The 22,593-nt window shown below is 36.3% G+C and overlaps 1 protein-coding gene across 3 annotated transcripts in view; it reads left to right on the top strand.

The window, feature by feature from the left end:
- Window positions 1-10,277: 10,277 nt before the first annotated feature.
- CYSLTR1 (cysteinyl leukotriene receptor 1) overlaps window positions 10,278-22,593 on the top strand; it is a 47,972-nt gene continuing 35,656 nt past the window's right edge. For 2 of the 3 annotated variants that reach the window (XM_047844819.1, XM_047844820.1), the window contains exons 1-2: window positions 10,278-10,707; window positions 12,516-12,665. The gene's annotated coding sequence lies outside the window, so the exon portion shown is untranslated. The remainder of the gene's footprint in view (window positions 10,708-12,515; window positions 12,666-22,593) is intronic. The other variant, XM_047844821.1, reaches the window with a different exon arrangement.

Genomic DNA, 22,593 nt, shown 5'->3' with positions numbered 1-22,593 from the left:
ATGTTGGCCCATATTCAGAGAAAGGGGAACCATCTTACACTGTTGGTGTGAATGCAAACTGGTGCAGCTGCTCTGGAAAACAGTATGGAGGTTCCTCAAAAAAGTTAAAAATATACTTTAATAAAATACTAAAATTTAAAAAGGAAAATAGTTTTTTAAATAAAACAGAAGTCAAGAAGTGCTCACTTCACTTATTCCTAATTTTCTTCAGGGGTTATCCTATTGGACTGACAAGTTCTGACTTAATTTCACATGTGCAGTAGACAAAACATGGCCCCAAGAAAAATGTAGTATGAAGAGATTTTTAGGTTTCTAGCCTCTTTCTTCTGTGTTTAAAATGTTCTTCTGACTTGCTGCCCTGAGAACCTATTAAGTACAACTAAACTATCTGATACACTCTTAAAAGTCTGAAAGGAGGCACAGTTATGCAACATGGAGTGCTTATTTATATATAATGCTACCAGCACTTCCTGCTTAAAACAGGAAGGAAGAGAAGGACTGACAGTTATAAAACAAAAATAAGTAAATTATGAGTCCTCTTTATCTCAGAAACAAAGAGACAGACTTTTACAGGTACCATTTTGACTAATCCTGATGACTCCTCATTTGTTTAAATGATAATGGACTCAAGACAGCCTAGAGATTGAATAGTCATCATATTCAAAAACAAAAAGTAGAATCAGACCTATAAATACAGAAAACAAGCTGATGTTTACCAGAGGGAAGTGTTGTGAGGGGATGGGCAAAATGCGTGAAGGAGAGTGAGAGATACAGGTTTCCAGTTATGGAATGAAAAAGTCCCAGGAATAAAAGGCACATCATAAGGAATATGGACAGTGATATTATAATAACATTGTATGGTGACAGATGGTAGCTACGCTTGTGGTGAGCATAGCATAACATTGAGAATTTGAATCACTCTGTTGTACTCTTGAGACTAATACAACATTTGTATCAACTATATTCAAATAAAAAGAAAATTTTAAGAAAAATCTTAAAAATAAGTCAATAATTTTTAATCTATTTATAAATTGAGTTTGACCTAAATATAGTTACCATCTGATTATGTTCTGTATGTGGAAATTTTATTGGCAGTAAGAATAAACAAATAATATTTGTGCGAATCCAAAGAGAAAAAAAGTGCTTCATTTAGAAAAAAGTGGACATTAGAACCATTTCAGAGGAGGGAGCATACAAATAATATCTTTATGCAAATGATAAATTTCAATATTCTCTAACAAGAGCATTTCTCCATCAACATTAAGCTAATAACAAATAATGATCTCAGAATTTTACAGTGAATTCCTATTTTTTAAAGTGCTTTCATAAACTTCATTTGATCAACAGTGAAGAATTGGAAGATAACAGTTCAGATTCCATGCTAAGAGATGTAATAGGGGCGCCTGGATGGTTCAGTCGGATGAGCACCAACTCTTGATTTTGGCTCAGGTCATGATCCCAGGTGGGATCATGTTGTGGGATTGAGCCCATGTCCAACTTTGTGCTGAGCATGGAGCCTGCTTGAGATTCTCTCTCTCTCCCTCTGCCTCTCTCCCTGGATCACATTCTCTCTCTCTCTCTCTCTCTCTCTCTCTAAAAAAGAATAAAAGAAAGAAAATATATGTAACAAAAGTGATCAGTTTATGTTCCTGAACACCAGATAAACCTTTACTCCTCATCCTATTAAGTGTATTTTCCTGCTATAAGGAAAATGTTCAACCAACCAGTAACCACACATTTGTCTCCTTCCTTTCCCATATTTCTTCTCTATGGGTGAGAAATAAATTGTCATGTACAACTTCATGGAACAAAAGGTAATCTCTAAACTAACAAAATGAACTTGAGGTTGATCCATAGAAGTATGTTCAAAATCAAAAATCATGAAATTAAACAAACTAATCCCTTTTTTCCATAACCATATCTATTATACTTCTAAGGATTCAGCTTAGTCCCATGAGACAAATACTATATTCTGTGTGTTTTTTTTAGAACAGTAAACAAAATCTTCATTTTTGTTTGTTTTAGTCAAGTTCAAAGCTTCAAGCAGCCAATCTAGGTACCAGGTACTAGGTACTAGGTATTTAGTAGTGAGGAGCCTTCTGGGCTAAATTGTGATGCATGTATTTATTAGGATATAATCAATATCAAGTAAAGCACTTTGGTCACCTGAAAGCAAAAGTAAAAAAAAAATTACCAAAAAGTGTAAATTGGAAAAACTGCGGAAATAGAAATGAAAAGAAATAGAAAAAGTAAAGATTCTACATTGTATTCAAATTTGTGCCTAATATTTCCTGAGGGTTGGCTCACTTGTACAAATCACCAAATCACCAAACCAGAAAGGCTACAATGTGGGAAAGTTCTTAACACTCCAAACCAGAAGTCATCCTTCAGGACAGTGTCTAATTCCTGGTTGGTAATTTTAAAATATAATAACTCTGAGTGAGCAAAACCATAGTGTGAATAAAAATAAAGCTATGTTTATTGGAAACATTATGCCAGGCACTATTGCATTTAAGCCTTGTAACAACCCCATGAGGTAGTGTAATTATTGGTTCCATTTTACAGACCAGGAATTTAAGGAGCTAAGAGGTTGAATAACTTACCCAAGATCACAAATAGTAAATGGTGGAACCAAGATTGAGCCCAGATCTGTCTGTCTCCAGAGCTTACACTATTAACTACTAGTGCATACAATGCCTCAGAATATAGTTACTTCTGCTACCAACTACTCCATCTAAAGGAGGGGTTCTGAAAGGAAAAATGAAAAAGGGGAGTCATTGAAAACACTTCCATTGAAGCACTTTCCCTTCTTGGCCAGAGAATTGATTGGTCCCTGCCTAAATAAAGGAAATGCATCAAAGACAGCTTCTAAACACGTCCCTGGGGCATTTCCCAAGATACTAGGAAATAACAATTACGTTGTTTGTATAGCTACTGACAGTTCACAAGCATTTTCACATGCATTAGCTCACTCTTATTTCTAATGAAGTGATATAGTCGCAATTATTAACCCTTTACTGTTATTAATTACAAATGGGAGAACTGACACTCAGAAAATTCAAGTGACTTTCTCTCTTCCAGGTCACACCAAAAGTGATGTAGCCACAGTGAAACCAGGTTTTGGGATTTCATTTTCAAGTCAAATAAATGGTTTCACTTTACCTTCAGAAATCTCAGGTAGCTAAGGCAGTTTTACAAATAGCACTTCAGTAGCCCATACACACAGAAAACACATACAAGTAGGCCTGTCAGATATTGTCTCTGTGCAAACTTACCTCCAGGTATAAAAATAGCCTTTTGCAACTAGATCCTCAATGGCATCAATTCTCTGCTCTTGGATTATAACACCCTACAGGGTCCCAAATTATCTCAAAGTTACCTAAATTTCCCTCAAAAAATTTGCATGAGAACTCATGCAATATTTTAGGTGAGAAGTAGCACTGTGTAGAAGAGAATGGAGAAATAGTTAATGAAATAATTTTATCTGCATATTTCCTTATAGCTTATAAAGCATTTTTATGGCTCTCATTTTATTTTAAATGTTACAAAATAGGGATTGTTGATATTTTTTTCTAATAAGAACACTTAGATTCCCCATCCATAGTGGATGACCTCTCCTATGAGAATCAGTTCTTGGTTCACTTCTCCTTGGTGAACTTGGTTTTAAAGGCATCTAAGAGAGGACTCTCAGTGTGCACTACATTTAATAGTATTTCAGGCTTATGCTAGCAAGTATGGAGTAGCAAGAGCTTTGAGGAACTGTGGATTTCTTAAATACTCCTAAAATAACTCTTAGTAGTTGCCAGTCTCAACAGGAATTTATACTACTGTGATTTCATAGAAAATTTTGTTTCCCTGAAGAAACCTGAACTAATACACTTTTAAGTTGTTGTAGATAATCACTACAATTAAGGAAAGACCTACTTCTCACTAAAGATTTTGTCTAATTACTCCATTACTGGTCATCTCCTGGATCAAAAGCTGAGGTGGTGTCAAGTCCAACCAGCCCTAGTTCCTAGGTTTGCAGTCTATTTGCAGGTTCCCTGACCACACACATCCAGCATACTCTCTCTTATTTCAGTGGCCAAACTGACCTACCAGTCCAGCCAGTTTCCCCACAAACACCCATCTCTGCTCAACTCAGGGGCATTAAATGTAAGGAAGTAAAGCTGGAGTTGATCATCATTACTACACTTTCCATTTGTATACCTTTTTTTTTCACTCCACTTTTATGTATACTATCGCTTTTTGTCCTGTCAGGGAAGACAGATAAGAACTGTACAAATCCATGTAAAGGAGGTCCCTCATTCATTCTAACTAGATGCTTTCCTCCCAAAACTTCAAACCCACAAATAAAGTTACATACAGTCAGTGTACCTCAGTTATGCCCATAGATCTATAATGAAATAGAAATAACTGCAGGGTATGGAAATAAATCTGTTTACTCTTTGTTTTCTATTTTTTTAATGTTTATTTATTTTTGAGGGGGAGAGAGACAGAGCATGAGTGGAGGAGTTCAGAGAGAGACCGACACACACACAGAATCTGAAGCAGGCTCCATCCAGGCTCTGAACTGTCAGCACAGAGCCTGACAAGGGACTCAAACCCAGGAGCCATGATATCATGACCTGAGCTTAAGTCAGATGCTTAACTGACTGAGCCACCCAGATGCCCCAAACTGCTCATTTTAGATTGGGAATTCCGAAACCTGATTCTTTTTACCAATTTTGGCAGTTAATTATATGACCTTGCACTTGTGATATTTCTTACTCCAATCTAGATATTTATTTTTAAATCTGTTCTATTTTTGGGGCGCCTGAGTGGCACAGTTGGTTGGGCATCCGACTTCAGCTCAGGTCATGATCTCACAGTTCATGAGTTTCAGTCCCGCATTGGGCTCTGTGCTAGCAGCTCAGAGCATGTATGGATCCCTCTCTCTCTCTCTCTCTCTCTCTGCCCCTCCCCTGCTCATGCTGTTTCTCTCTCTCTCAGAAATAAATAAAAATTAATTTTTTTAAGTTCTAACTTGTCAATTATTTTAATGAAAGCTGTAAAGTTTTACTTACAGTGCTTTTGGAAAATGTCATATACTGTTAGAAGCAACATTTTTTTAAAATTTAGATTCAAATTAGTTAGCATGTAGTGCAACAATGATTTCAGGAGTAGGTTCCTTAGTTCCCCTTACCCATTTAGCCCACCCCCCTCCCTCTTTTTGTTCTCCATATTTGTGAGTCTCTTATGTTTTGTTCCACTCCCTGTTTTTATATTATTTTTGTTTCCCTTCCCTTATGTTCATCTGTTTTGTCTCTTGAAGTCCTCATATGAGCGAAATCATATCACTCATATGAGGACTTCAAGAGATAAAAAAAATTTTAATAAAATCTATTCTATTTTTTATTTTAATTCTAGTACAGTTAACATACAGTGTTATGTTAGTTTCAAGTGTACAAGATAAATGTACTCTCACTCCCATTCACTTATTTCACCATTCCCCCAACCACCTCCCCTCTAGTAACCATCACTTTCTTCTCTACAGTGAAGAGTTTTTTGGTTTGTCTCTCTTTTTCTTCCTTTGTTCATTTGTTTCTTAAATTCCACATACGACTAAAATCATGTAATATTTCTCTTTCTCTGACTGACTTCTTTCACTTAGAATTATACTGTCTAGCTCTATCCATGTTGTCGCAAATGGCAAGATTTTGTCCTTTTTTTTCTGGCTAAATTATGTAACACCTTTATCCATTCATCTGTCAGTCGATAACATGGGTTGCTTCCATAATTTGGCTACTGTAAATAATATTGCAATAAATATAGGGGTGCATGTATCCATTTGAATTAGTGTTTTTGTACTTTTTGTGTAAATACCAAGTAGTGTTGCTCCTGGACCATAGGATATTTCTATTTTTAACCTTTTGAGGAACTTCCATACTGTTTTCCACAGTGGTTACACCAGTTTACATTCTCTCACCAATAGTGCAAGAGGGTTCCCCTTTTTCAACATACTTGCCAACACTTGTTATTCCTTGTGTTGTTGATTTCAGCCATTTTGACAGGTGTGAGGTGATATCTCATTGTAGTTTTGATTTATATCTCCTTGATTATGAGTGATGTTGAGCATCTTTTCATATGTCTGTTGGCCATTCTGAATGTCTTCTTTGCAAAAATGTCTATTCATATCTTCTGCCCATTTTTTAACTGGATTATTAATTTTTGAGTGTTGAGTTCGATAAGTTATATTTTGCATACTAACCCTTTATCAGATATGTCATTTGCAAATATCTTCTCCCATTCCATAGGTTGTCTCTCAGTTTTGTTGGTTGTTTCATTTGCTGTGCTTTTTATTTTTATGTATTTTTATGTAGTCCCAAGAGTTGTTTTGTTTTTGTTTTTTGAGAGAGAAAGAGAGAGAGAGAGAGAGAGAGAGTGTGTGTGTTTGAGCAGGGGAGGGGCAGAAGGAGAGGGAGAGAGAGAATCTTAAGTAGGCTACATGCCCAGCAAGGAGCCTGATGTGAGGTTTGATCTCACGACCATGAGATGAATACCTGAGCCAAAATCAAAAGTTGGACACTCTACAAACTGAGATAACCAGACACACCAGTTTATTTTTGTTTTTTTTTCTCTTGTCTGAGGAGACATATCTAGAAAAATGTTGCTGTAGCATATGTCAGAGAAGTTACTGCCTGTGTTCTAGGATTTTTATGGTTTAAGGTCTCCATTTTGAGTTTATTTTTGTATATGATGAAAGAAAGTGGTCCACTTTCATTCTTTTACAGGTGGCTGGCCAGTTTTCCCAATACCATTTGCTGAAAAGATTTTTGTTTTACGTTGCATATTCTTGCCTCCTTTGTCAGAGATTAATTGACCATATAATTGTGGGTTTATTTCTGGGCTTTCTGCCCTATTCCATTGACCTATGTGGGGTTTTTTTTCATGCCAGTAGCGTACTGTTTTGATTACTACAGCTTTCTAGTATAACTTGAAATCTGGAATTGTGATACATCCAGCTTTGTTTTTCTTTTTCAAGATTGCTTTGGCTATTTGGGGTTTTTTGTGGTTCCATAAAAATTTTCAAGATTGTTTTTTCTAGTTCTGTGAAAATGCTGTTGGAATTTTGATAAGGATTGAGTTAAATCTGTATATTGCTTTAGGGTGCATGGGAATTTTATCAATATTTCTTCTTCCAATCCATGAATATGGAATATCTTTCCATTTGTTTATATCATCTTCAATTTCTTTCATCAATGTTTTAGTTTTCAGAGTACAGGTCTTTTTTCCTAGGTATGTTATTATTTTGGGCGCAATTATAAATTTGATTATTTTTTTTAATTTCTTTTTCTGTTGCTGCATTATTATGGTATAGAAACAAAACAGATTTCTGTAAATTGATTTAGTATCCTGCAACTTTACTGAATTCATTTATCAGTTCTGGTAATTTTTTGGTGGAGTCTTTAAAGTTTTCTACATATAATATCATGTATCTGAAAATAGTGAAACTTTTTGCTTCTTCCTTACTAATTTGGATGCTTTTTATTTCTTTTTGTTGTATGATTGCTGTGGCTAGGATTTCCAATACTATGCTGAATAAGAGTGGTGAAAGTGGACATCCTTATCTTGTTCCTGACTTTATGGGAGAAGCTCCCAGTTTTTCACCATTGATCGTCACTAAAATCTATTTTAAATCTGTGGTTTTCAATGCAGTTGCCACTATCCACATTACATGTGCCTATGAGCATCTGAAGATGGCTAGTTTTATTGAAGTATTTTATTTTATTTTATTTTAGTTTAGTTTATTATTCTACATTTTAGTTTAAATAATCACTTTGACTAGTGGCTACCACATTGGACAGAACAGAATAACATAAGGATGTTGACTTTAATGACCTGTATGATCTGTCCTAGGTTATCTATGCTATTCTGTACAAGTTTTATTCAAACTCATCTAAAATTCTGTTAGTGTACCCTGACCTCACCAGAAGTGAAAATCCGGGGTTGCTTTATACTCATGCAGTGAGTGGGCCCTGAGGCAGGAAGAAAGTGTTGAATGCCATATTTTCACAGCTTAGACTGATATATTTTTATTGTCTCTGAGTTTCCATGAATTGAAATAAAAGGATGAATAACAGCTATCTCGGTCTCTGTGAATGAATGTACATGTGTGTATATCACTGTACTATGAGTATAGTAATACTCTTTATCTTCCTTTCCAAAGTGCCATTAGTGTTTATTGTGGAACAATTTCAGTTCTTGGAGGAAAAAAAAATGATTCCTCTTGATTTTATGGTGAAATGAATACATCTTAAGAAAGTCTCTTTCTCTCTGGTTTCAGTTTCCTCATCTCTAATATGAGAGAGTTGGACTAGATTTATTTGGTTGACAAAACAAACAAGGCAGAAAGCTAACAGCTGGTGACACATGATAAATTAGACCTGTGATCAATTAGACCCTCAGGGACTCTATTGAATAAAAAGTCTAAGCAAAATGATTTTAAGGCTCCTTTTTCAGCTCTATAAGCTCATGTAAACTATGAATCCTGTAGCTCATAATTAATGAGTAAACATTCTATGACTGAAAATCCTTTAACCTTGTACCAAAGTCCTAGTTAATTAAGACAGTGTCTCCATCCAACTATATATTATTCCCCCTCTTCTTCACCATTCCCTACTTGGTCCTCTCCAACTCAGTAATAAAATAAGAACTGAAATAATCTGGGAAAATGAGAAAGAGTAGAGAGAAGGCAGCAAAGAGGTATCAGTTTTGGCATTTCATCATTTCCTGGAATGGTAAAAAAAAATGTTAGTTATTATATCAAACATGATATAAATTGATGCAGCTATACAGGGAAAAGACCCAATTGTGGATGGATGGAGCACTGCCCTTCCCATCACTCAGGAAGCAGAGAAGCAGCTAAGGAAGGAAATAAGTAGGGGAGCACACATGAGCATCACATGGCATCCCCTCTCTGTCATAGCTATTGTGGTGACATCTTGAAGCTCAAATATGTTAAAACCTTTCTCTTTTCTTCATTATCTGAGTACAAACTACTTTTCCACTATAGCTCAAGATGACTGTAATAGTCCAGACTAGAGATGAAGTGATAACTCATATTCTGCCTCCCTTATTAACTTTCCCCTAGGCCTCTGGGGATCCAAACTCAGCTGAAAAAATTCTAGTTATAATGTCACTTTAGCTAGTAAACGCCCCAGGGGAGGATTGAAGAGTCTGGTCTTGGATCCAAATGTTATCTCTCCCTTTAATTTGCTTGGACAGCTTTCTCTCTCATCCACTACCATAACTAAGAATTCTATGAAAGAAAAAGTAGGTTTCAGAATTTTTAGTGCCCTTGCCTCAAGTTTCCTGTCATATAATTGAGGTACCTACATATGCAAAGTTTGAGTATATGACTTTGCATCTACAGCAAGTAGTAAACAGAGGGCTGTTGCTGGGCTCATGTTTTACTGAGTACCAAATTAATTATTAATTATTAGTTATGGGAACATGTTTAAAAGGTGTTAAAATGAACATACTTGTACCCATCCCCATATATACCACCCTAATGTAGCTCAATATAATTGATGTAAACAATTCACACCTTGTTGTTCTCATCCATTTTGTTTATAATATCAAAGTGCCACCCCAAGCTCCAATCAAGGCATAGCAGACTGCCATATCCCTATTCTCCAGAAGACAGACAGGGCATCCCATTGTTCCAACACTCCAGAGCCTAACCAAAATCTAAGAGTATTTACCTGCCTTCCAGATTCCTAATACAAGACTACTGATGGCAAGTCTAGCCATTCCAGGTCATTCTCAGCGTGATGGAAACAAAACTACCTTTAATCCAATGGAGGCAATGTCTGTCATGGAGATTTGGGGAAATCAGACTCTAAGACAATTATTTTCCAGAACATAAGTCACCAAAAAGAAAAAGAATTTTTTAGAGTATGGATAGAGCCACAAATACAATTAAGGAAAGAGAGACAGACACAGAGAAAGAGACAGAGAAAGAGAGAGATACAAGGAGGGTGAGGGAGACAGAGAGAGATACAAGGAGGGTGAGGGAGACAGAGAAAAAAAGAGAGAAAGAGAGGTGAAATTTATCTTGCCTAAAATCAAGTTTCACATAATGGCAGTTAGATTACCATATCCTGGTAGGACTATCTTTCTCCGCCTACAAATACTCTAACCACCCTTAAGTCGTAAAAATTAGAACTAAACTTCACAGAGTATACGCCTTCCTGCTTCCCATCTCAGTGCAGCTACAAGATTTCCCGAGGATTCTGTTGCTAGAGCTAGGCATAAAATCTCACTTATATACACAACAACCTGCACGTCTCCAGTTTCTATTCCTCCTCCTTCCCTCTGCTTTCCCCTCCCCCACTTTGCACCAGAGAAGCCAAATTTAGGCGTGCTTTACAGTATGAGGACTAATCTGAAAGAGGAAGAAGAATCTGTATACATTGGCTAGCATATGTGCCCTGCCCTCTCTCTTCTTGAAAATCGCAGCAACTCATCTTTTCAAAGAAGTCTGCCTAAAGAACAGGCACCCTGTGAATGGAGTGTGCTTTTAGAACCCTCTAGGGTATTGAAATTCATTGTGGAGCTCACTAAGAAGGTTACCTCTCCAAGGGACGACTTATGGAAGACTTGGAGCTTGCCTCTGAGAATGAATGCAAAAGGACCCTAAACTGTCAGTCTTGAAGGTAGCAGGTAAGAAGATTTGATGTTTCAATGCTATGACTAAAATAGTTTGTAGTAAAATTCTTCTTTTGGCTTTTTGGCTTTTGGCTTTTTGGGATTTTAGCAAATTCCCAGGAGTTTGAGGGTAGCTAATCTGCCTTGCCTGTTTTAAATTAGACTGCTACTATGAATTCTTTATACTTTACTTATTGGCCAGAGATTTGATAATCTAATCAGTCTGTCAACAAGTGTTGTTCAGTGCTTCTGTTGGGGCTCAATATGGCAAAATATACAGGGGACACTACCCAAGTCTCCAGCACATTTGCAATTAAGTTAGAAATATATGAGTGAAGTCATATGATTTTTGTCTTTCTCTGACTGACTAATTTCACTTAGCATAATACCCTCCAGTCCCATCCACGTAGTTGCAAATGGCAAGATTTAATTCTTTTTGATTGTCGAGGGAAGGGAAACAAAAATAATATAAAAACATGGAGGGGGACAAAACAGAAGAGACTCATAAATATGGAGAACAAACTGAGGGTTACAGGAGGGGTTGTGGGAGGGGGATGGGATAAATGGGTAAGGGGCACTAAGGAATCTACTCCTGAAACCATTGTTGCACTATATGCTAATTTGGATGTAAATTTAAAAAAATAAAAAATAAAATAAAATAAACAAATAAATAAAGTACCTCATAATAATTTTTAAAAAGAAAAAGAAATATAAGGTATATTTTAGAATCTTATTTCAAGGGCTCAGAGGAGTTTCTCTAATCTGTAGTGGCAGTTTCTTTCATTATGGAAAAAAAAAACTATAAAGGGTTATCCTGAGTATACATGCAAACTCTCAAGTTTGGCCAAGCAGACAAGTTTCCACATTGCTGATAAAAGTAAAACAAATAGTGAAGAATGACCTAGCTTATTCACAAAGTAGTTTCACATTCATTATCCCACTTGAACCTCTCATCCTCATGCATTTTAGACAGGGTAAGTGTTACTATCCCTGTTTTGCAAATAAGGAAATAGACTCAGAGGCATTAATAAATTTTCTAACAGATTCTAACTAGCAACTGCAAACAGAAAGCTCTCACAACTATAAATCGATATAAGGAAATTACATGATCTATTTAGTAATTTAGACATATCTGACATACACCAGGTTTCCACAGAGCCAACACTGTATACATTTCAATGAAAATTTTTGACCAGGAACATAACTCTACTTAGCAGCAAAGAAGCTTTTTTCAAGGGTAAACAAATGAGTCGGTGAGTTCCACCCTTAGATAAAAAGAAAAAAAATCCTTGAATTTAGTGGTTCTGCCTTTCAGTACTCTGATTGTTTTGAAGACTAGAGAGAGGCCATGACATATAATTATCAGCTGATTATTCTAAAATAAAATGTAAGTAAACCTGGACTTCAGACTGTACTATGTTTCAAATACATTAGTGAAATTTGCTTCTAGATAATTTTAAGTTTTGGTATCTATTGCAATCACTCAAAAATATTTTCTGTTGTTGTTTTGCTATTAATTTCCCAATTAGAACTAAAGGTGGTCTCTGTTTATATATCAAATTAATGACCTCAGGTACTACATTTACATCCTTAATACACCCTTAATAAAAACTGTTTCCCTGGTCCCCAAAATAATCAAATGACTGCACTAGCCAATCAGTTCCTATAAATGACAGTGAACCCAAACAGTATAGGTAAAAGAAAGTTTCCAGATTGAGTCCAGTCTGAATCCAGCATTTTTGTGTCTTCCTAGCCCAAAATCATCAATTTCATTTTCTACTACTTTGCTTTCTTACTCTTAATCAAACTTTTGATGTGTTTAGGAAGTACTTATCTGAGAAAAAGCAAGATTCTACCATGGTGCAGGAAATTATAAATTTGCCTTTGCGAATCACTGACTGATAATAAGGCATTAAAGGATGGCACTGATCCTAAGGGACATATCTAATATTGTGGATTTGATGCCATGAAAGGTAACTATCATAATCTCTTAAATAACATAGCTCTGCATTGATCTACTTTGATCCATTTTGTTATTTCTTATGTTCTTATTAAAATATCTAGAATCTATTGTAATCCAGTTAAACAAATGTCAGTTAACCTCAATACAGTGTGTGACACAAAGGTAAGATGAAGTTCCTGCTCTTGGGGAACTTACAATGTTGGTGGGGATATAAGACTTACAGAACATAAAAATATGAGACAGTAAACCAGTGTTATATTTTTAATGGCAAAGGGGTTTGGAGAAGAAAGATAGCAGTGGGTTGGGCTGAATGGAGATGGCTTCATAGAGGAGATAAAATGAGATAGGCTTAAATAAACGTCTACAATATGGGACCATGCTAAACAAACCTTCTGTGCACATAGTAAGTGTTCAATGTATGTTGTTTGCATTCAATTCTAGTCATAGAAATGACAGAAATACATTGTATCAAAAGTGAATTTGGTACCTGTAGTGTACACCAAAGAACCTGATTTGGCTAGAGTAAAGGGACTGAGTTGAGGAGTAACAGTAAATAAATTTGGACAGAAATGTAAGCCCAGATTATTAGACTTTGAATTCTGGGCACTTTTTAATGGGAAATCATATCAGCAAGCTTTGAATAAATGAGTATATGATGGAAAAACATTTTTAGTTGATTAATCTAGCAGAGTTTCATAGGCTTAAGTACATTTGAGAAAACTGGAGATGGAGAAGCCACTTAAAGAGTAGAAATTAATTAGACTATAGGATAGGTGGATGCCAGTGGAAATGGAATGGAGAAACACTCAAGGAGACATTTAAGAGGAATAATAGATGGAAATTGGTGAGTGATTAGATATAGGCAGCATAAGAAAGTCAGAGCTGTCCCTAAAATTTTGAACCTGTGGGATCTGGGAAGTGGTGCTACACTATACACAATAGGTAATTTGGGGATGGAAATTGGGAATGTAAGACGTGATGAGTTCTGTTTTTGACCTGTCAAGTTTGAGGAGATGGCAAAAATTCCAAGAAGCAATGTCTTATGGATAGTTGGAAATAATGACCCTGACTGTGAGTGATGGTTAAGTGGTGGAAGCCAAAATTAAATCTGGGGCATGTGACAACCAAGGCCATAAGATTGGCCCATCTTAGAGAAAGCAAATCTAAGAGATGACCAAAGACTGAAACTTGTACAGTGCATACATTTTCGGTCAAGAGAAAGAAGAGACTCCTGAGAAATAAAAGCCACAGAAATATAGTTCTTCTCAAAATATACCAAGAGTCTTGACAAAAGGTGTCAGGTTATATATTCTTTTAAACTTCCTCTCCCCAAGTATAACTAGCATAGTGCCTTATACATACCATGAGCACCCAAAAAAATATTGTTATTCTACTATAAACAAGCATGGAGATATTTTGTTTCAAGTTATCTTTGAAACTGGACTCTGTCATAAACTCTGCAACCTAACAGTGGTATCTTTAAACTACCTTGCTGCATGTATTTCAATGGGAAGGAAACTTGGCCTGGGTAACTGGAAGTTTATCCTAGATTTGCCTTTTAATCAGTTGTGTGTCCTCTAGGAAATTGTTGAACATCAGTATTTCTTGGTTACCTCATGTATCCAATGTAATAATGAGCTTATAAAGATATTTTTCAGATCTGCTAAAATGATAAAGTGAAAGGGACTTGAAAATACAAACCATCATCCAAAAGGATTTTGTTTAAATTCCATTCTAGGAGAATAAGACACATAACAAGACTGCATGTGGACTGAGTAGGACCAGATACTTTCTGCTCCCAATACTGTACCTCTAAACAGGGGCCTCATTCTAAGTAAGCATCAGCAACTGCAATCAGCAATTCTAAGTAAGCATCCTATTTTTAGGACGCCAGTAGGAGCCAACTCTCTGGTTACTTTTAATTCTACCATACCTATGCAGTCCTCAATGTGCATGCCAATTTGTTGATTTGCATTGAGGAAATACAACTGCTAAGAGGTCTGCTGTACTCATAGCAGGTGGTGGCACATTCTCATCCTTACAGAAAAGGCACCAAAGTAAGCCATTTAACTTGATTTGATAAATCCAGACATCTCAGATCCATTAATTCATGCTACAGTACTGGTGTTAGTTACAATTACTTTTGCTTTCAACTGATAATTCTTCATAGGCCGGTAGAAAAGACCACTGTTTAAACAAGTTGTGCACAGCAAAACTCTTCTATCTTGCTTCCTCATTCCATCCCATTTTACTACATCCTATCATAACTTCTCTTTTCTTTGTGCCCCACCAGTTTTTCTTCTGGATTTAGGAGAGAAAACAGAAACAAAAATATTTAAATATTTGGGGCAAGTTAGTTAGAGATGGGCTCTGGTAGAAATAGGGGGAAAGACACAAAACAGAAAAGTAAACATAGACCCCTGAGCATTTAAACACAGAGGTGGTTTTCCTTTTGATGAATAAAATGTCATTATCATATTTACAGTGTTTGTAGAATCAATACATCCCAGACATTTGAGATCCTACTTAAATGTAGCTAATGGAAAAAGAAAAGGAGCTGATATCTAGACCTAGAGTCCCCTGGAACATTCAGGCTTTCTTTTATTATTTTTTAATTCCCTCCTTAAAAAGGAAAGAAAAATCCAATTTGGTATCACATTTTAAGATCTCTAACATGTAAGAATCCTAAAATTTCTCATCTATTTGAGATTAACAGTCTGTTTTTACACATGGCTGTATTTGTGTTGTCATGGATTTAAAATAAGTGGAATTAAGCTAACAATAACAACACTCAAACCTCTCTGACACACCTTATGTAAATATTCCAAAGTTCATAGGAAATTCAGGCCTCAGAAAATATAAAAAGTTTCTTTTCATCATAAATTGGTTACCTATTTGTTTAATCTGAATTTAAATTATTTGAAGACCTTATTTGGGCCTTCAATAAAAAACAGTCTCCTAGAAAACAGTTATCCTGCTTCCAAGATCCAGGCATCTAAATTCCAAGAAGTTAGAGGTAGGCCTCAGAGTCAGCTGTGATCAATGGTTTCAGAACGTAGGGGGATTCCAAGTTGCTGGTAATTAGGTAAAGACTTAACAGGTATCCCTGGAAGAAAGTAGGTCCTCTAGTTAGTGCTTTATAAAAAGTCCAAAAGTATGTAAGCTGTCTGTAACATATTTCTATCACCCAGACTAAAGTTAGAACTGTCTTCACACTATGCACTCCCACCACACCCATGCACTCCTCAATATCTCTATTGCTATTTTGTGACTTGTGTATCCCTTCAGGTATGTTCCCGATCACTTTATTCTGATTATACAGGATAAAACATTTGTGTCACAGTACTATGTAAAGGGACACACTGTGTCTTTAGCTCTGAATACCACATTCCAAGTTCGTTTGGGGCTTAACACTGTCCTGGGTTTGGAATCCAGCTGTCTGACAACAGAGTGGCCCAGTGTTATTAATGTAATGTTCTCCCCTTAATGGTAAATAAGCTATTGGAGGGAAAAACTTCTTAGAAATGTCAACAATGTAGTGACTCCCATGTAGTTTCTAATACCAGTGAGGATGCCGCTAAGCATTTCCATGGAAATGCCAACGTAAAAAGCTACTTATTGTGATAATAAAGTTATAGTGATGAGAGGAGGGTCTTTCTGCTCCCCTCCACAAAATTATTTATTGCCATGGAGGAAAGCCACTGAAATCATTAATACAAGCCATGTTGTTTATAGATTAAAACCTTATGGAGGATGTGTAGCTTTGCTCCAATTAATGACCAATCACTCAATAAGCACTTATTGCACATTTTTCTTTTTTTAATTCTATTTTTTAGAGAGAGAAAACACACAAGTGGGGGAGGGGTAGAGAAAGAGGGAGATAGGATCCAAAACAGGCTCTGCACTAACAGCAGAAAGTCCAATGTAGGTCTTGAACTCAGGAACCGCGTCATGACCTGAGCAGAAATCAGATGCTTAACCGACTGAGCCACCCAGGTGCCTCTATTACACATTTTTCTATTTGCAAAACATTGTGACAGGCTAGGTTTGTGGTTCACAGAGCTTAAGAATAAAAAGGCTGGACTTTTTTTCTCCCACCCTATGGGAGTTCACAATCTACCTATGGAGACAAGATTTATTTTCATTAAAAGATACAAGATAATAGAATAATGACTGCCATATTATTGGTAAAGACAATAAACATAATACAAGTTGAAAGAAGAGAGATATTAGTGTAGAATGGGGTGGCCAAAGTAGGTGTCAGGAAAAGGAACCTGAGCTGAGCCTAGTATGAGTATGAAAAAGAGTCATAAAAATTTACATCTGTGTAGTGTTCTACAGTTAACAAAACATTTATATTTGCTGGTTCTCCTATTTATTATGCATCATTCAACAAACACCTGCTGTATTAAAAAATTAACTAAACTTTGTCCCCATTTATTAAGTTGATGGGGAGAATCCCTTCATAATGTATATGTACACTTTAAATACATTACAATTTTATTTGTCTATTATACTTTAATAAAGCTGGGGAAAAATTGTACCTCACCTCCTTGAGATTATCTTTATAGGGTAAACAGAACAACTAACTTTTATCATTTGGCAATAATAGGATCATAAAGAAAGCAAAAAGGTCACTGTGGCATTGGCCAAATAAAAGTAGGGCCCCACTGAGCTGTACTTTCATGAAAATTAAGCTTCCTGCATCTTGCCGCTGCTCAGCAGAAGTATCTGCCTTAGAAGACTGAACCCTATGTCCTAACCTCCCCCACTTCCTCTTCTGCCTTGGCCCTGCCCTCCTCACCCTATCCCTGTTGGCAGTCGTCCAACACATGCACACACCATCCGGTGCATGCTAGCATTTATTAGAAAGGTAAAGGAAGTCTTGAGTGAGGCATTATGCTTAATGTAATCATAAACTACCCCCAAATATTGATTTAATCTTTAAGTCTCTCCTGGAGGCTGAATTAAAAAATACTCATAAACCCCCAAACCCCAAACCTTGTATAGCCAGACACATCCTTGGGTCTTGGGATTCTCATCAATCTCTCACCTATACCACTTCTGATTTCTCCTTCAGTCCCACTAAACTACTTTTGCTTTCTTGGTTTTATGTTCTTTTCCTTCTGTTCCTTCCTAAATATGTGGATTCTTCTGCCCCACCCCTTTTACTCTCTTCTCCAGTGATTTGTAGCGTTCATCCACAGGTCACAGTCCCTTACACTTTTTTTTTTCAGGTTTCTTTTTTAATAGACTCTACCCTGCTAGCGAAGTCCATATTTTACTTCCACTTTATGCCATTATCTAGATTCCTGCACAATAGCATCTGTGTTTCCACACTAAAAACTTGCTCCTTCCTCCACCCACCCCTAGACACCCATCCTGAGGAATTAAATACTGTATTACTCAAAAGTGCCTAATACTGCACAGTTATTCTTCCAAAGTTGCTCGATTAGGAGAGGAAGAGAGCAAAACTGAATAAAGCAGACTCACTGTCGTTAATAGGCTCACTGTCTAAATGGATATGACAGATATGTAATCAAAAAGAGTGATTACAGCACTCTAATAAATATGGTAATAGTATCACAAACAAGGGAACATTTACAAATAATAAAAACTTCAACTTAAATCTTGAAGTATAAGTATACATTTTCCAAGTTCACCTCTTTGTCTAGTGAAAGAAGGTACATAGTTTGAGTATCTTCAAGTAGACAAGATATGCTGATATAAGGATCCTGATCTAAGTTGGTGAGAGAAGGTCAGGAGAACTGCAAGATAAGCCTCAACAGAACTTTGAATTTACACATGAGAAATGAGGTCAGTAAAGATCAACTCTGACTACCAGCTTCTGTGCCAGAGTGACTGGAAGATGTTTAATGTCAATGAAAAAAAAAGTCCTTTGGAAGAGTTGATTTGGGAAGGAAGATAATATATTTGTATTTAAGCATGTTTAAATTGAGGGGGGAAAACATAAGATTCAAGAAGAGCAATATTCTAGGCAGTTGAAAATTAAAGACTAAAGTTCAGGTGAATAGTTTGTGGCTAAGACAGAGATTTGAGTCATCCACATGAAAGTGATCATTTTAAAACATGAGAGTTAAGTTATCCAAGGGAAAGAGAGAACCAAAGAGATAAACACCAAACATTCGCATTTCACAGATCTTAGATACACTAACAACCTCAATTGGCTATCTGAAAAAAACTGTCATTGACGAAAGGAGACCAAAGGGAAGAGTGGGTATTGGGGTATCAGTGTGGTAGTAGCAGATTTGGACTGAAGGTTGTAGTGCCTGGGTTCTAGTCCCAGCCCTGTCATTATCAATACACTCTTGAGCAAGTCATCACTACTTCACTCCCATTCATAGGTTTCATTTTTAAACATGTAAAAGTACATTGGAACAGGATCTCTAAAATCACTTCGACTCAATCTGGCACCTGTTCTTTGAATAGCAAAAAGCACATTCTACTGACATGGCTCAGTAATACAATTTTCTTTTAAAATAATGGTATAGAGGGGTGCCTGGGTGACTCAGTCCATTGAGCATCCAACTCTTGATCTCAGCTCAGGTCATGATCTCACGGTTTGTGAGATGGAGCCCCACATGGAGCTCTTTGCTGACAGCACAGAGCCTGCTTGGGATTCTCTCTCTTTCTCTCCCAAAATAAATAAACTTTAAAAAAATAATGGCATAGAATCTCACTAGACATTCATTGTGTTCCTGCTGTGTATGCAAATTACTATGGTAACCACTCTAGAAGAAAACTGGGGAAGTATAAAAGGAAGTAAAGTGGGAAAAGAAAACATGAAGATATAATCCCTGTTTCCAAGGAACTTGAAATCTAGTTGAAATTACTGGCCTCATATTCAGCTTATGCACAGTAAGTCATAATTCTGCTGCCAGACTTGTGTATCATTTTTTATATTGTTTGTTTAAATGTTTATTTGTTTATTTTGAAAGAGAGAGAGAGCAGGGAAAAGGTAGAGAGGGAGGGAGACAAAGAATCCAAAGCAGGCTCTGCACTGTGTAGGGCTTGAACTGACAAACCATGAGATCATGACCTGAGCCCAAATCAAGCATCAGACACTTAGCCGAATGAGTCACCAAGGTGTCCCCATACTTGTGTATCACTGTAGTTTGATGAGAAACAAGCAGCTTAAATTTATCTCTTATACAAAGTTGTACCTATTTTTTGCTTTCATAAAATGCTCTGGAAAAAAATCCCTGCTCCTGTTTCAAAAGTTACAACAAAGGAAAAATAAGTAGTAATATAATAAAAGAACTATACATCTAAGGTGACTCAGTAAAACAATTCTGAAATGAGTTGGTCTGATTCAACATATTTACTGAGCAACAAGTGTAATGTTCCTTACTAGGTTCTACAGAAACTATTTTATTATAAATTATATCTTATCTTTGTCCTCAAAAGTGTCTAAAAGTTAGTAGTGGACATTATGTAAATATACAAATTACTATAAGAAAAAATAAAAACAGGTAGAAATACAAAATTGAATTCTGTAATTGAACCATTGGCCACTGTGGTCAACTGCTCTCCAAGGTTCTGTCGTCCTGAGAATATCCTGTTCTTCCTGATTCTTCCTTCCACATTTAACCTTTCTACAAACTCTCTCTTCACTGTGCCCTCTACAACACCATTTTCATTATAAGTTCTTCTACATCCTAAATCGCTTCAAATAATTCTCCCACCACTTCATTGTCTTATGTAAAACTTGGTCCTCCCCATCAAAAGTAAGCTGCTTATTTTTCTACATCTCATCTACTGTGAAACCTAGAGAGTCTGTTCAATGTCTCCTGGCTTCCTAGTGCCATTTTAAATCATTACTTTTCTACTATAATGCAAACAGCCATTCACTTCTGCCACCCTTTAATCTTCCTTATTAATATCACCATTTATTGACCTCCTAGTTATTTTTCCCTAATTCACTGAATAATTTAGCATTCGGCTTGTGGTTTTCCTCTTTACCCCAAATCCTGCTATCACCTTTGTAACTTCGTATTCCATATAAACAACTAACCTAGGAAACTGATTTTAACTTATTTGACCTCCTTATTTAGAACAATATGCATTCACATTCTACCTTACCTACTCATTCCATGGCCATACTTGGAACCTCAATTTATTATCACACAACTGAAATCTGAAACTCCATTGTACCACACGCTCACCACAAACTCCTAGACTTTCAGTTCTCTCACACCCTTATTGCTACTACACCACTTCTTAAATCTCAGTGAATCTTCCAGTCCCTTGGTCCCTCCCTTTTCTCCCAATCTGTTAAAACTTCATAGTTTCATTGTTAACCACCCTTTTGGTAGCATTCTCAATCAATCTCCTTACCTATTGTTCTTCCGTAAGTTTTCTCTGTTACTCCCAATTTACCATTTGTATTTTTTCTTTCCTACATGCATGCTGTTGAACACCACTGGATAAATCACATAATTGTGTAGACTGGGGCCACTAAAAATCTACACTATCCAATTTCTCTTGGGCCTTCAGAGTCTTGGTCATAGTTCTCTTCCATTTCCCAGAGCTACCATTCAAACCTTTACCAATTGTCAGAAGACCTGAACCCAAGTGAAGCCATCTTTTTCTCACCAGACACCATCATTTCTTATTTTACCAAGAAAATTAAACCTCAGGGATGACCAACCTCTATTTTTTTCTGCTCCACTTCCACTTTCATTTACATGTCAGTATTTTCTCTCACTCTGCACCCTCTAATAGCTCCCTAATCCCTAGAGGATAAACCCAAATTCTCTAGAATTTCAAACCCCATAGTCCAATGACATACAGATACATACACCCAAATATGCACAGCTGCACACACCTTTATCTTATATTTCATCCTTATCACATTGTTACTTTTCCCTACACATATCAGGTTATTTCTTATCTCCAAGGCTTTGTTCATTCTACTTTCTAAACCTGCCTAAAATGCTCTTCTCCACTGCCCTACTCTTCTATATTTTATGAAGCCTTTACTAACATACATGAACAATTTGTATTTCCATTCTGTGTCCTTTATATTCTTCTATTGCTACAGCTGTAGTGGTGCAGTGAATTAATTTGTTAACACATCTGTGTCTCCCTTTAGTGGAGTGTAAACTTTTGATGGGCAGGGTTTGTGTCTTATTTTCCAAAGTGTCTAGGATAGAATTGACATATAGTAAGCAGCTAATACATCCTTTTTGATATGACTAACATATCACAATGGTACAGAAGACAAGGAAATTTTTTAAGAAGGATATGATGTAAGAGATAGTCATAAAGATTATTAGAATTACATATGATAGCAATGAGGAAAAAGAATATATCAGATGACAAAATGGCCTGAGCAAAGGAAAAGAGACCAAATAAGGATGGAGCTTGTCATAAGTTCACATTTATATATTATACATATAATAAATGATGGAGAGTGAAACTATAATGTTAAGATAGAATATTATTGTGGTCTTAAATGCTGCATCAAGCTTAACTTAAGTCACTGGAGACCTTTGAAAGGGAAGTGATATGATTAAAACTGTGCTTTAAGATGAATAATCTGGCATAAGTGATAAGGATAGACTGAATAGAAGAGAAGCAAGAAAGTTAAAATGAAAATTGTAACTTCTAATATTCATTAAAAATAGTCTCATATTATAACCAAAAAGAGGATCAAGAAATAGATCGATCCTTGGCTTATGTGCAGTTGTCTTCACAACAGTTTGTTCAACTGCCATGATTTGTACCAGTATTTGAATTTGTCTTATGTCAGTGTTTAGTGCTAGAGCTTGTATTATCTATAACGTAACAGTGTTGTGTAGTAAAAATAGCAATGGACAGTGAGTCAAGCATCCTGACTCTGCCACTAATTCTGTGTGTTACTTTTGCAATCATTTTATCTTTCTGGGTCATAAAGAGAGTTGAATTAGATGCAT

Source organism: Prionailurus viverrinus, chromosome X (genome assembly GCF_022837055.1).
Source record: "Prionailurus viverrinus isolate Anna chromosome X, UM_Priviv_1.0, whole genome shotgun sequence".
In the NCBI taxonomy this organism is placed as follows: Eukaryota; Metazoa; Chordata; class Mammalia; order Carnivora; family Felidae; genus Prionailurus; species Prionailurus viverrinus.
The sequence above is the reverse complement of the archived record's forward strand: the minus strand, read 5'-3'. Positions and strand labels throughout refer to the sequence as shown.